This window comes from Lagopus leucura, unplaced genomic scaffold, assembly GCF_019238085.1.
Source record: "Lagopus leucura isolate 7727_CA_CO unplaced genomic scaffold, USGS_WTPT01 Super-Scaffold_100058, whole genome shotgun sequence".
Classification (NCBI taxonomy): domain Eukaryota; kingdom Metazoa; phylum Chordata; class Aves; order Galliformes; family Phasianidae; genus Lagopus; species Lagopus leucura.
Window position 1 is genome coordinate 1,392,321 of NW_024962304.1, and position 12,337 is coordinate 1,404,657.

Here is a 12,337-nt window from a genome sequence, read left to right on the forward strand (position 1 = left end):
TGAGAATGCTCTGCAATTATTGTCTGTGCTTTGCTGTAGCTTTGAAGTCTTCAATGCTTGCTCTTCTGCAGTCTTAACTACTTCCATATATTTTGTGCATGTAGAAAACCTATCCTGATGTTGAAATCTTAGAATGGGCTTCAAAACTGAGTGAAAAATGAAGATTCTATATTCCTCATTTTCTTCCTCCTTATGGAAGTACACATGGATTTGTCTGAGAGAATAGAGTCCTTAGTCTCTCAAACATGCACTCTGCATGGTTTGTGTTCTTGCACCTGGAAGAAATGCTTGTGTTCAATAATCCAGGCTCAGGCAGAATTTGTGATGAATCACAATTTATTTTACACTTCTGTAAAAGTGGATGTCCTGGTTGTAGACAACAGCACGCTGGAAAGATACAGCAGTTTGTATTCCCTACGGCCTGACTGCAAGTGAGCCCTTTCCCCATTGGCTATGGTATTTGGGGTTCACATTCTTGTTGGTACATCTATCATGTGCTCATCCCCCCTAGGAGCTTCCCCCTTGGTTTCCTTTGTTCATTACATACTTTGTAATCTGGATTCAGATTTTGTTGCTTTGACCAACTGGAGTTATCTTTGTGTCGTGTTTGACAAAGTCCATCCCCCTCTGTCCTGTCAAGTATGCAATATGTACAAGTAGTTGATAAAGCCTGTCAATGTCTGTCTTGCCAAGGAAGGAAGATTTAAAAACAGTTGCCAAGCTAGCATCTCCTGCCATATATCCACACATTAAGTTCGTTTAACCAATTCTCAGGTTTTATTTTGCAAGAACATCTTATCCTTTCTTCTTCAATCTCAAATTCCCATTTTTCTTTTTGTCATCTACCTGTTAGCACACATAATCTTTGGGCCTAACCACAAGCAGAAACTTATCTTGTATCCCTTTGGTTTCACAACACACTACTGCTATATAAAAACATTTCTTACCCCACATACCGTGTGGGAAGTCCTTGCTTCATCCTTGTCTGTCTCAGACTGAGATTCCCTGTGAAGAGTTAACCAGTGACAGGAGCAGCCTCAGTAGAGATATGGCCTCTATTAATTACACGGTTCCTGACTTGTGTTTGTGCACTTTTCAGATTTTTGGAGTCCTAATAAGTTTCATGGGTTGTATCTAGACAAGACCTGTCCATCCTGTGGCCTGCAGGCTGCACAAAGCCCTAAATAACTAGTAATGTCTCCCCAAGAGGTTGTAGAATGTTTAACGCTATTAAGTGATTTTTCAGTGATATTTTTCATTAACTGATTGTGCATGGCACAAGCACGGACTGTGTAAGTGGCAATGGAACACTGTGGAGGGAAGGGCATTGCTAACTCCACCTTCTGTAACTGCCACATACAGTCAAATCAAACCCGTGTGTGTTACATTTCACATGCACTTGCGCCACTTGGCAAGTAAAACACAGTGATTAATGTAACATTTCAACCTACCTATATGTGTGCATGCCTGTGGCACCCAGCTATGGTTGGTAAAAAAAGCATACTCAAATTGGACTTAGAAAATTAATAGAAGATTATGCAATAGCCACCTGCAGCTCATGTTATATGAAATGCCACTGCATCATACTGTCATTGGAAAATCTGGGAACAAAACTCTCTAACTCCAGTATTGTGTTAGAGAGCAGGCATTGTTTTTAATGCACGATTTGTACTGGGTGACTTGGCAAATCAAGTGCACTTTCTTGGAGTTCGGGTGCTACATTTATTCAGTTAAAACGCACATATGCAATATATTTCCTGGAAATAACATATATATTCATTCTTTTTCCAAGGACTAATTAATATATGCTAATGTCCTCTGAGCATGCGCTGTACAGTTCTTTGGTGGTCTTAAGACCCAGTACTTCATCCCCTTTATTCCATCTTGAGCTTCTTCACTATGACCTTTGGCTGATTTTCAGTGTTTTTTCCCTAATTTGGCGAATTTTCATTGATTGTTACACCATAATGAACGAGTTCTTATCTTGGTACGTTATAACTCAAAACAATCTATATGAAAACCAAAAAGGATCCTTGAACCTCGTGGATACAAAGATCCCAGTACATAACACATAGATAAGAACTGGATATTGTGGCTTCAGTGAAGCAAGGACTTGTTCATACAAATAAGTCTCTTAGGCCTTCACATACCAAGCAAAGCTAAACTGGAAAATCTTGTTGAAATAGCACACATCAATTCCTTTTGCTAAACTAATGTCTTGGTCCTTAAGCTAGTATGTATTGATCCCATTGCTAAACTAGCCTATATCAATCCCTCCTTTTCTTTTGAGGATTATGATGTTTATATCTTAATCCTCATCAGCTTTAGCTCTTCACATTTAGGGATACATCCCCAACACTGAATCATACAACAAGCAAGAATGCATATAGTTACTACATATGCTGTCCTTATGAATACCTTATTTAACTTATCCAACCCAGAAACCAGGAAATCATTTTGATGAAAAGGTTGGTTAAGCTCCAACTTGCCTCACCTTGCGTTATCCTGTGCAGTACTTTGTATGAGATCTTGCCAGGGCACATTCTGGGATTCTTAGGATCGCTATGTCACAGGATTGCTTCCATAATTGAAAAATAGGGCCCCTTGTAGGACAGAGGAAATAGCTGTGTGGGCCAGAGACTTTTGGATGAATATTTTCGTGGCCTTAGCAAAGATAAACTGATTACTAGAGAACCACAGTTGTCCATATCCATCATGTCACGGCCACTGTTGATGGCTTTAAATCAATTGAACGTGTCTGAAGAGGCTCTGCCTGATGAAAATCAACTTCTACATGACTGAGTTGAAAAATTTGAAAGACGGGTCACAGTATTGATGGGAAACAAACTGAATCATGTTATTCCCCTACAAAAGGTCTAAAATATCTTTTCAGAATGTACCAAGGACCCTGAACAAGGAAATGTGCATAAAATAGGCTCTATAAATGAGGGAACTAAAAAGTTGGATCTTGAGACTCTCTGTGAGCTGGATCCCTTTGAGATTCATCCTGTCATGATGCAAAAAAAAAAAAACAAAAAAACCCACAAAACCAACCAAAAAAGATGCAAGATAGATCAGTAGAAGTGTCCCTTGACCAGTGTCCCCCCACCCAGATTGCACTGCATGCAGTGGCACACCCACACACAGCAGCCGAACTAGCAGACCTGGTGCAGAGGTTTAGACAAAAGCTGAGAGAAGGCATAGCAGCATGGCTGCTCTCTGGTTGAGGGACATGGGGGCCGAGTGCATGGCAGTAAATGGACCAGAAATTTCAAAACTGGCATCCATTGCTCACCCTGCCCTCAGGAAAAGTCTATATGCAACAGTCCCACATAATGAAGAAAATCGTTCATTAATTCAATGGCTAATTGGCTGCGTGCTGAGTAAAGTGCCCAAATAAAAATGATGTATCTTTAAGCACAGGTTTATCTATGGAAGACTTACAAAACTATATTACAGAATTAGGTTTGAAAGAGGCAGTCTATGAGGATGCCTTTGAAAGTCTGGATCTGATGACATTTTCATCAGGAATGAGAGATCTCATCCTGCAACAAAGCCCATATCCCAGTATGGTACTTTGGTACCCATAGTAAACCCCCTGGTGGCCTTGGAGGCTGTAATACAACAGGCTGCTCAATTAACTGGGGATCTGTGGGAGACAGGGCGCCTACAGGGTCCGAATTGCGGTGGAGAGGTTGGAGGTCTGTCTGCAACCATAACTTTGGAGACTGGCCCCTGAAAGATTCCAATCTGGACCCATCAGGTTCTCAAGAAAGCAAATGTTTAATGACCTGATTAGAGCAAGAGTTCAATTTAAAAGGATTGACAGATTGCCTGATCAGGTCCGACTATAATATGGAGGCTATTACCTGACAAATAAAGATTTCAATCCTCCCCTAAAGGGAAAGCAGTTAGAATCATAGGATGGATTCCATGAGAAATACGGAATCTAGAGGATTTCATAGTCCCATCAAAAAAGCTTAAACCTCCACATGCAGCCTGGGTAAGCGTGGCCGAGCCAGCAGTGGAAAAGGATTTGGGTATTGCAGAGCTAATGATGTGATGGGAAAAGAAATCCCTTTGGATAGGACCTGCAGAGGGGACCAGAGGGCCTATGTTAAATTAATGATTCATTGGTACCAAAATAATATTCAGCGGGTTATGGCACTACTGGATACCAGAGCAAAAATACTGATTGCATATGGCAACCCAAATCAATTTTCAAGCACGAAGAAAATGATAGGTGGATTCGGGGGACATGTAACCCAAACATGGTTAAAGCTGGGGTTGGGCGTCTCCCACCCTGGCAGTATGGGGTGTCTATCATCCCAATTCCAGAGTATACATTGGGAACAGACATTCTGTGGGGTATGACTCCACACCAGTGTGGAAGAGTTCAGACTAAGTGAAAGATGGATTAGCATCCAGGTGGTGCAGGCAATTTTAAGAGGCCACACAAAACCTGACCTCATTCGTTTGCTGCGACCACACCAGATCACAAATACAAAACAGTATTGACACCTGGGTGGGCAAAAAGAAACCACCAAGACTGTGCAGGAGCTGGAGAGAGCAAGGATTACAAGATCACAGCCCATAAAACTCCCCCATATGGCCAGTCAGGAAGTTGGATGGTATGTGGCAAATGGTGGTGGGCTACAGAGAACTGCATAAAGTCACACCACCAATCCATGCAGACATACCCAATGTCGCCTCGCTCATGGATACATTAAGTAGAGGAAAAGAAACTTATCACTGCATTCTGTACCTAGCAAATGCATTCTTCAGCATTCCAATTGCTTATGAATCCCAAGACAAGCTCGCATTCGCACAGGAGGGCAGGCAGTGGACTTCTCAAGTCAGCATCAGGGTACATGCATCCTTTTTCCATAATCTGGTGGCATGTGACTTGGAACAAACTGCCTACTGCCAAATGTAGCACTGTATTAACTCTCCGACTTAACGGAGTCATTGGAGAAGGCAGTAACTTCACTAACTGCCTACTTACAGGAGAAGGGGTGGGCTATAAGCCCACAGAAAGCACTAGGACTGGGGCTACGGGTTAAATTCTGAGGTGTTGTCTGTTTGAGTAAGACCAAGGTCTTACCCTGCGTGATCATAGATAAGGTCCAGGCATTCCTGGTTCTCACAACACTGAAGCAGTTGAAAGAGCTTTTGAGTATATTAGGTTACTGGTAATCCTTTTTTCCTCAGTGCAACTGCTGAAACCTCTATATTGACTAATAAAAAGAAGGCCAAGTATGGGATTGGGGTAGAACAGAACAAGAAGCCTTCCAACAGGCAAAAATAGTTGTTAGACAGTTGCAAGCACTGGGTGTATTTGATCCAAGCCTTCAGCTGAATTAGATGTGCATGTGACTCAAGAAGGGTTTGGCTGGGGGTGGTAGCAGAGCCAGAGTTCCATTTGAACTGTGGGTGCCCCACCCCTGGAGGCATTCAAGGCCAGGGTGGATGTGACTCTGGGCAGCCTGTTCTTGGTTGGCAGTACTGGAAGGCCACCATGAGGTCTCCCCGGAGCCTCCTCTTCTCCACGCTAAACAAGCCCAGTTCCCTCAACCTTTCCTCATAGGAGAGGTGCTCCAGCCCTCTGAGCATCTTAGTGCCCTCCACTGGGCTCGTTCCAAGAGCTCTGTGTCTGTCTTGTTCTGGGGTCTCCAGGCCTGGACGCAGTACTGCAGATGGGGCCTCACAAGAGCCAGGCAGAGGGGGACGATCACCTCCCTCTTCCACATTTGCAGTCACTCGAGGCTAATCTTTACAGACATCATTTACATTTCTGAAGTAAGGTGGTTAAGCTGGGTAAAATGGTAAAAACATTTTATAATGTATGAAATGAAGTCAAGTTGTTTATGGAATAAAAAAAAAAAAATTGACTAGAACTTGAGGATAAAAATTGGCTCACAGGTTTAGCATTTTTTTTCTTCTGGATTTGGCCACTTATTTAAATGAGTTAAACCACCATCTTCAGAGTGAAAATCAACTTATCTGTACAATGTTTCAAACAATAACAGCATTCAAAATGAAACTTAAATTATGGCAAGTTCAAGTTATGGTGAATAATTTTGTGCATTTTGATGTGTTGGCTAAACACAGACCTGTGAACAGCAAAAAACAAGCCTTAAGATTTCTAAAAAAATCATTTTTTTAGTATTTTTGAGACTCCATTTTCAGTTGGTACAAATAAACTACCTGTGAAATGTGCGGAGTTGCAGTCGGATTCATCTGAAAAAAGAAGATTGATCTTATCTCTTTACTAGACTTCTGTAAGACCAGTCTTACCAGAGGAAGATATCCCTTGCTTCACTGCCATTTGGCAGTATGTCCATGTAGGAACAACTGTTGTTAAGGATGAAGCACAGGAAGAACAACATTTCATCAAAAATCTCTAATGGACACCTTGAGAATTTAAGAAGTGCAACCACTGCCATCAAACCATCATCATGTATTAATTTCACAAAACCAAGGTAAAACATCCCATTAGTTCTGTTTTCTACCTTTGGTAGATATCACTATTCTCATGTAAACTGTGAGAATTCTCTCCTTGTCTGATTTCAAGATGAAAGGCTTTTTTGGGGGGAGATCTGAACTACATTGCCTCACTGATTGGTGTATCTTTTGCAATTAATTACACAGGTGACACATTTCACAGCTGTGTTTTAGGCACAGAGGGGTAATCACGTACTTCCTCTGGCAAATTATCTGAGAGAAAGGGACAAGGTTGTGTGTTAGAGATCCTCATACAAGACAGCTGTTGGGCTCACACTGCATTCAGTGTAATGCTGATTTCCCTTTCTGGCTTTGGACAACTTTCTAGTTGTATAATTATTTCCATAATTTATGTGAAGTGGAGACTGCAGTGGCAGTACTTTACAAGGCTATAGTAACTTGAAGAAGAGTAGATGTTCAGGCAGATAAAAGCAAGCTTTTCACCTCCTCTTGCTAGAAGCATATTTATATGTAGTCATTAATGATTAACAGCTATGATCTGGTTGGTGGAGAGATTATATTTTGTTGATCACATCCATAGGGATCTGATGATGTCCATCTTGCTATTTTATTCCTAAGAACTGTACTTCCTGTGCAGGTCCCTTGACCGTACTTGTTTTATGAATCTTCAGAAGGATTTTGATTATTTTCTTCCCTTTCTCAAAAACTTCCTCTGCTGTGTTGCCTCACAGGATGATATCATCAAGGAATTCCAGGTGTTCCTGCAGTTCTCTATTCTGGTACAGTCTGGATCAGCCCATGGCAAACTGTAGGCCTGGGTTTCAACCCTGGGAAGCAGATGATTCCAGGTGTACTGGCTGCTCCTCCAAATGAAAGCCAGCCGTGGTCTGCACTCAGATAACAAAGGGATGGGAAAAAAAAAAAAAAAGGCATCAGTGTAGCGTACCATTTAGCTGCCTTTGATTCCAGTTCAGATGGAAAGATGAGCGTGACTGGCACTCAGTGGCACAATTCAATGATGTGACTTCATTCAGGCCATGATGGCCCATTGTTAGCCTCCACTCTCAAATAATATCTTTCACACTGGCCATATGGGACTACTAAAGGATGAATGAGTCCTGCAGATTATTTCTTGGTTCTCCATTTGCATAATAAGTTTATGGATGGGAATCAAGGAGTCTCAGTTTGTGAGATATTGCCACTGGTGTGCATTGTTCTGGTAGTGATCAGCACCTGCAGTTCTTCTGCAGCAACTCTCCAACAGGAGGATCCTCTGAGAGACCAAGCAAAGCAGTCAGCTGCTTCGTGTCTTATGTCTCCAAGGCAACGTTACCAAAAGTTTCATTTTGGGTCCCTGAAATACCCTCTCCTGAAGTAGTTTATGCCAAGGATGCAGGGAACCTCTGTGCCAGTCACAATGATTTTGCCCTTCATTCCCAGTTAAACTCACTTCAGCTCCCAATACCTTTAGTTCTTGGGATCCCACTGACACTCCAGAACAACAGATGGATTTTCCACTTCATAGACTGATGGATTTAAAGCACACTGTGCACCAGTGTCCACTAGAGCTGTATACTTCTGTGGTTCTGATGTGCCGGGCTATTAAATCCACACAGTTCAATAAACTTTGTTATCCTTGTCTTCCATGTGGCTGGAGGCAGTGACCTTCTCATCTGCACCCACTGAGTTCAGGTTATTAGCCCCACTATCCCAGCATCGAGGTAACAATGTGTTGACCTGGATGATGACTCAAGTCTTTGCACATATCTCACAGGTCACCCATGGTTAGGGGTCAGACAGCTGTTGCCTCTGTGAGTTCTTCCTTTTCCTCCTCACGTTCTTGTTATGGCCCTCTTTCATCTGCTTCATCTTCATTTCCTTCTTATATCTTAGCAGGAGTGGTTTCTTCCCTTACTCAACGATCTGACTTTTGCAACCATTTTTCCCTGTTGTGTCTAGGGGTGAATGACACTGGCTGGTTTGTTCTCTGGCTGAACTGCAAGGCCTTGTCGCAAGGGTCGGAGTGGCCACAAGGTCTGTCACATTAAAATCTGTTTTAAAAATTATTCTGCTTTCTTTCAAATTTCAGTGAATAACAAATGGACCTTCTTATCTCCCTGGCTGTTATCCGTTTTCTGTCAAATGTCAGTGTTACTGCAGTATCTGCTAGTGTTGGACCAGAGCAGAGAGCAGGCATTAGACTTTATTCAGTAGTGAGGTACCAAGTCCTCAGTCCTATTTGCAATATTGCATGTTAAGCTCATTCTGAACTGAGATAACAGGGTTGCTACTGCAAATTTGAGGAAGTTTTTTACTGAGAAACTTGTTAAGCAACTTTGCTGTGTCTCAGGATCTTAGGCAGAAATGAGCTGTGGTTGTAAGTGTGGTCTGTATCAGCTGCTCTAGCACTGAAGTTTTAATTCTATTTTTAAAATCAAGCAGTGGTTTAAAAGCAGTGAGCCACAGATGTCCTTATCTTTACAGTGAAGAAATGTCCAATCATAAGACTGAAGTGCAGTGTCCAATGTGCATGTTAATTAATTCAGCAGAGTAGTATATGTTGTGTCAAACTTGCAAAAAGATTTGCCTCAAGTTGGCAAATTCTAATTCAATCCATGTTCACTACAGTGATCACTGCCATTAATATTTACAAAAGTCAAGAAGTACTTTTCCTAGAAGATGTGGTGGAATATTGTTTAGTTTTCTATGATCCCTGAAGGTCAACTATATATACATGAATGCATTCATACAGAAAAACTCATTGCCAGCAGTATTTTATTGTGATGGACATCAAAATAATAGACTTTTTGTTCCTTCTGAACATGTATTTTTCCTCCAAAAGCTAGATAGTAGTTCAGCCTTCTTCATTTTGGGTCTCATCCTTGAAGAACTACCATGCCCTGCCATAACTTGTTCACGTAACAGCACAGGAAATAAAGGTTTAGACAAATTATACTGAGATTTTAGTTCAGGCATGTACAACCTGCTGCCCGCGAGCTGCATGCAACCCAGAGCAACTTGCAATACAGCCCATCCCTGTGACTTGAAGATGGCAGCTCTTCCTGTGGACTGGCCCTGGGCACGTGCTCATTACTCAGCAAGAACCAAATTGTCAGTATACTATTAACAGTGTCAGCTGAAACCAGGGCATGGCAAAGGCAGTCGTGGCAAATAATTGTATGTGTTTTGATACATTCACTAAACGCAGGGCTCTGAACAGCAAAGAATGCGCAGCATTGCTTTCCGTTTTGATGAAGGAATTTGAAAATGGAATCAAAGAATCATAGAATCCTTAGAGTTGGAAGAGACCTGTAACAGTCACCTAGTCCAACTCCCCTGCAGTGAGCAGGGACATCCATTGCTGAGCAGGTGCTCAGAGCCGCCTCCAGACAGGCCCTGAATATCTTGAGGGATAGGGCACCCATCACATCTCAGCACAACCTGTTCCTGTGCCTCACCACCCACACTTTAAAAGGCTTTTTCCTTACATCCAGCCTAAACTGCCACTCTTTAAGTGTGAAACCATTTCACCTTGTCCTGTCACCACAGACCCTGATAAAGAGTCTGTGGTTCAGCACAGAGAATAATAACCTTCCATTACTCCTTTATAGTCTGAGAAGTAAAGTATTGGAACTTACATTACTGTACTGCTCTCCAATTACTTGTTTTGGAAATAAATAGAAAATGACATATGTATTTTCCTATCACAAAGTCTGTAATTTGTAAGCATTTATGTTGAATTACTTACAGGCAGAGGCCAGGACTTCTTTGTCATAGGATTTTTTAGTTTAAAAAATAAAAACTAGTCGTTCTAGCTAGCCTTTTCAATTTGAATTAAGGGAGTTGCTTAAAACATAAGGGAATTAAGCACAGGTAAGTTGATTTTGCATTAAGTTTTTATTAACCTCCGCCTCCCTTTAAAAAACAATAACTAAAAAAAGCTTTTGCAGAACGATCAAATCCAGAAGACACATGCCATTGTAATTAGAACTCAGTTGTTCCTTTCTAAAGCAGTTGCTACGCAGTACAACATGGAAGATTTTTTTTGTTAAAATACGTGATACTTGTTGAAGTGCATAAGCTCTGAGATATTAAACTGACTCAATATTTGAGTAAATTGAACTTTCCTGCCAGACACATAGTTCTCAGGTGAGTTTTTTCTTATGTTATTACAATTCCATAGGAAAAGTAGCAAATTTCTTTGTTTTGATTGAAGGGATAAAGGGAAAGTTATGAGGAATTCAAACTTAGTATAACATTTGTATTTTGATCCATCCTTTCAATACAATATAACTCCCTATAATTTTTTATATGTACAGTTTAACCAGACTTTTCTGGCTGTGTTTGGACTTGAAATGCAAAATTGGCAGGAAATATTTTGGTTATACCTTCCAACATTACATAAAAAGCTAACATCTCTTGAAGGCGTAGTGAGCTTTCTGTAGGACCTTATAATTTGTACTCCACACAAGCAGATAGGTATACTGAAGTGGCAGCAAAGTGCTGAAGTAACATTAGTGGGACAGCTTGCTCACCAGAGTATGGCACAGAGCAGGGCTGGAGCAGAGCCTGACTCACTCAGGAGCCCGGTCTGGCGTCCGTTCTAGACAGAACACCGACCTCTGGGCAGTTCAGTGCTACCTCTGGCACCTCAGCTCTGCAGTCTGTTGATCTGGTAGACATGCCCTCAGATGTATTTTTCTTCAGGTCTCCTGGGGCTGTCTCTTCCACACTCACTAGACAGCTTTAGATTCTAATTTAGTCCAAGGACAAAGAGAATGAATGTAGTGGGGTTGCAGAGAAGAACGGCACTGTGACAACAGCAAACAGCTAGTATTCATGTTTTATTTTAAGCTTGTTTCCTGTTTTTGACTGTGGCTGCTGACCTTGTCACAAAAACTTCCTTCCTCATTGTTTTGCTTAAAATATACATACATTGTTTATGTATGCATCTGTGTGACAGAGCATCAAAGATTGGACTTGTGAGATCATTCTGGTATCAACTCGAGCTCACCAAGAATGAGAACTGCAATAATGTCGCAGAAGGAGCTTCCTGCGAAGCCTTTTAACCTGGGAACACAGCTCTAAGAATATTACACTGCAGCCTGTATTCCCAACCCATTCTCTTGTAGCATGGGCAAGCAGATATTTCTCCTGATAGACAGGCTTGAGACAGTCTTCAGACTTGACCCAGACACTGAATCTCTCTCTACTACTTCACAGGAAAGAATTGAATCTGCATTTGTCCTCTGCGGTATATAGTGAAAGAAAGAGTCACTAATCAGAAGTTTATTTAAATTGGAAGTGAGTTTCAATCACATAGAACTGAAAGATATACATAAAAATACAAGAGAATAATTCATCTTCCTATATCTTCCCCCATTCGTGAACTGACCAGAAATTTTGCCATTTAAATTTCCAATCTCCTCCCCGGTAATTCATTCACTTCCTGACTTTCTTTGGCTTGTGATAACACCACAAAACCCATCTGATTACTCATTTAGGCTTATTGTTCCTTATAATTATTATTTTTTTCTCATTTTTTTAAGAGAGTTTGACTTTTCTGATCCACAGCCAAATGAATTTCAGCACTGGCTGTGTTGAAATAAGGTTTTCATCATTATGAGGGACTCCCAGTCTTCAATGACTATTGAGAACATTCATAAATAGGGAAGACTTCCTTTTCTGCATTTGCTGGAATTGAGAAGGTTGTTGAAGACTAAGGTTGTTAAAAGTGGACTTCCTTGTGTTTATTCTCCCATAATCTTCTTGCTGCCTAGGAGTGCAACAGAACTGAAGTTTTTACACAGTAATGCATGCTGTGTCTCAGTTCCAGTATTGCACTGTTGCCAAAGCCTCATGCCCAGTGGTG

At 41.3% G+C, this 12,337-nt stretch overlaps 1 protein-coding gene across 5 annotated transcripts in view; it reads left to right on the forward strand.

Moving 5' to 3' along the window:
* RAMP3 (receptor activity modifying protein 3) overlaps positions 1-12,337 on the forward strand; it is a 43,577-nt gene that overhangs the window by 28,350 nt on the left and 2,890 nt on the right. The window contains exon 4 of one of the 5 annotated variants that reach the window (XR_006181558.1): positions 8,425-8,499. The exons of the other annotated variants lie outside the window; for them this stretch is intronic. The gene's annotated coding sequence lies outside the window, so the exon portion shown is untranslated. The remainder of the gene's footprint in view (positions 1-8,424; positions 8,500-12,337) is intronic. 5 annotated transcript variants of the gene reach the window in all.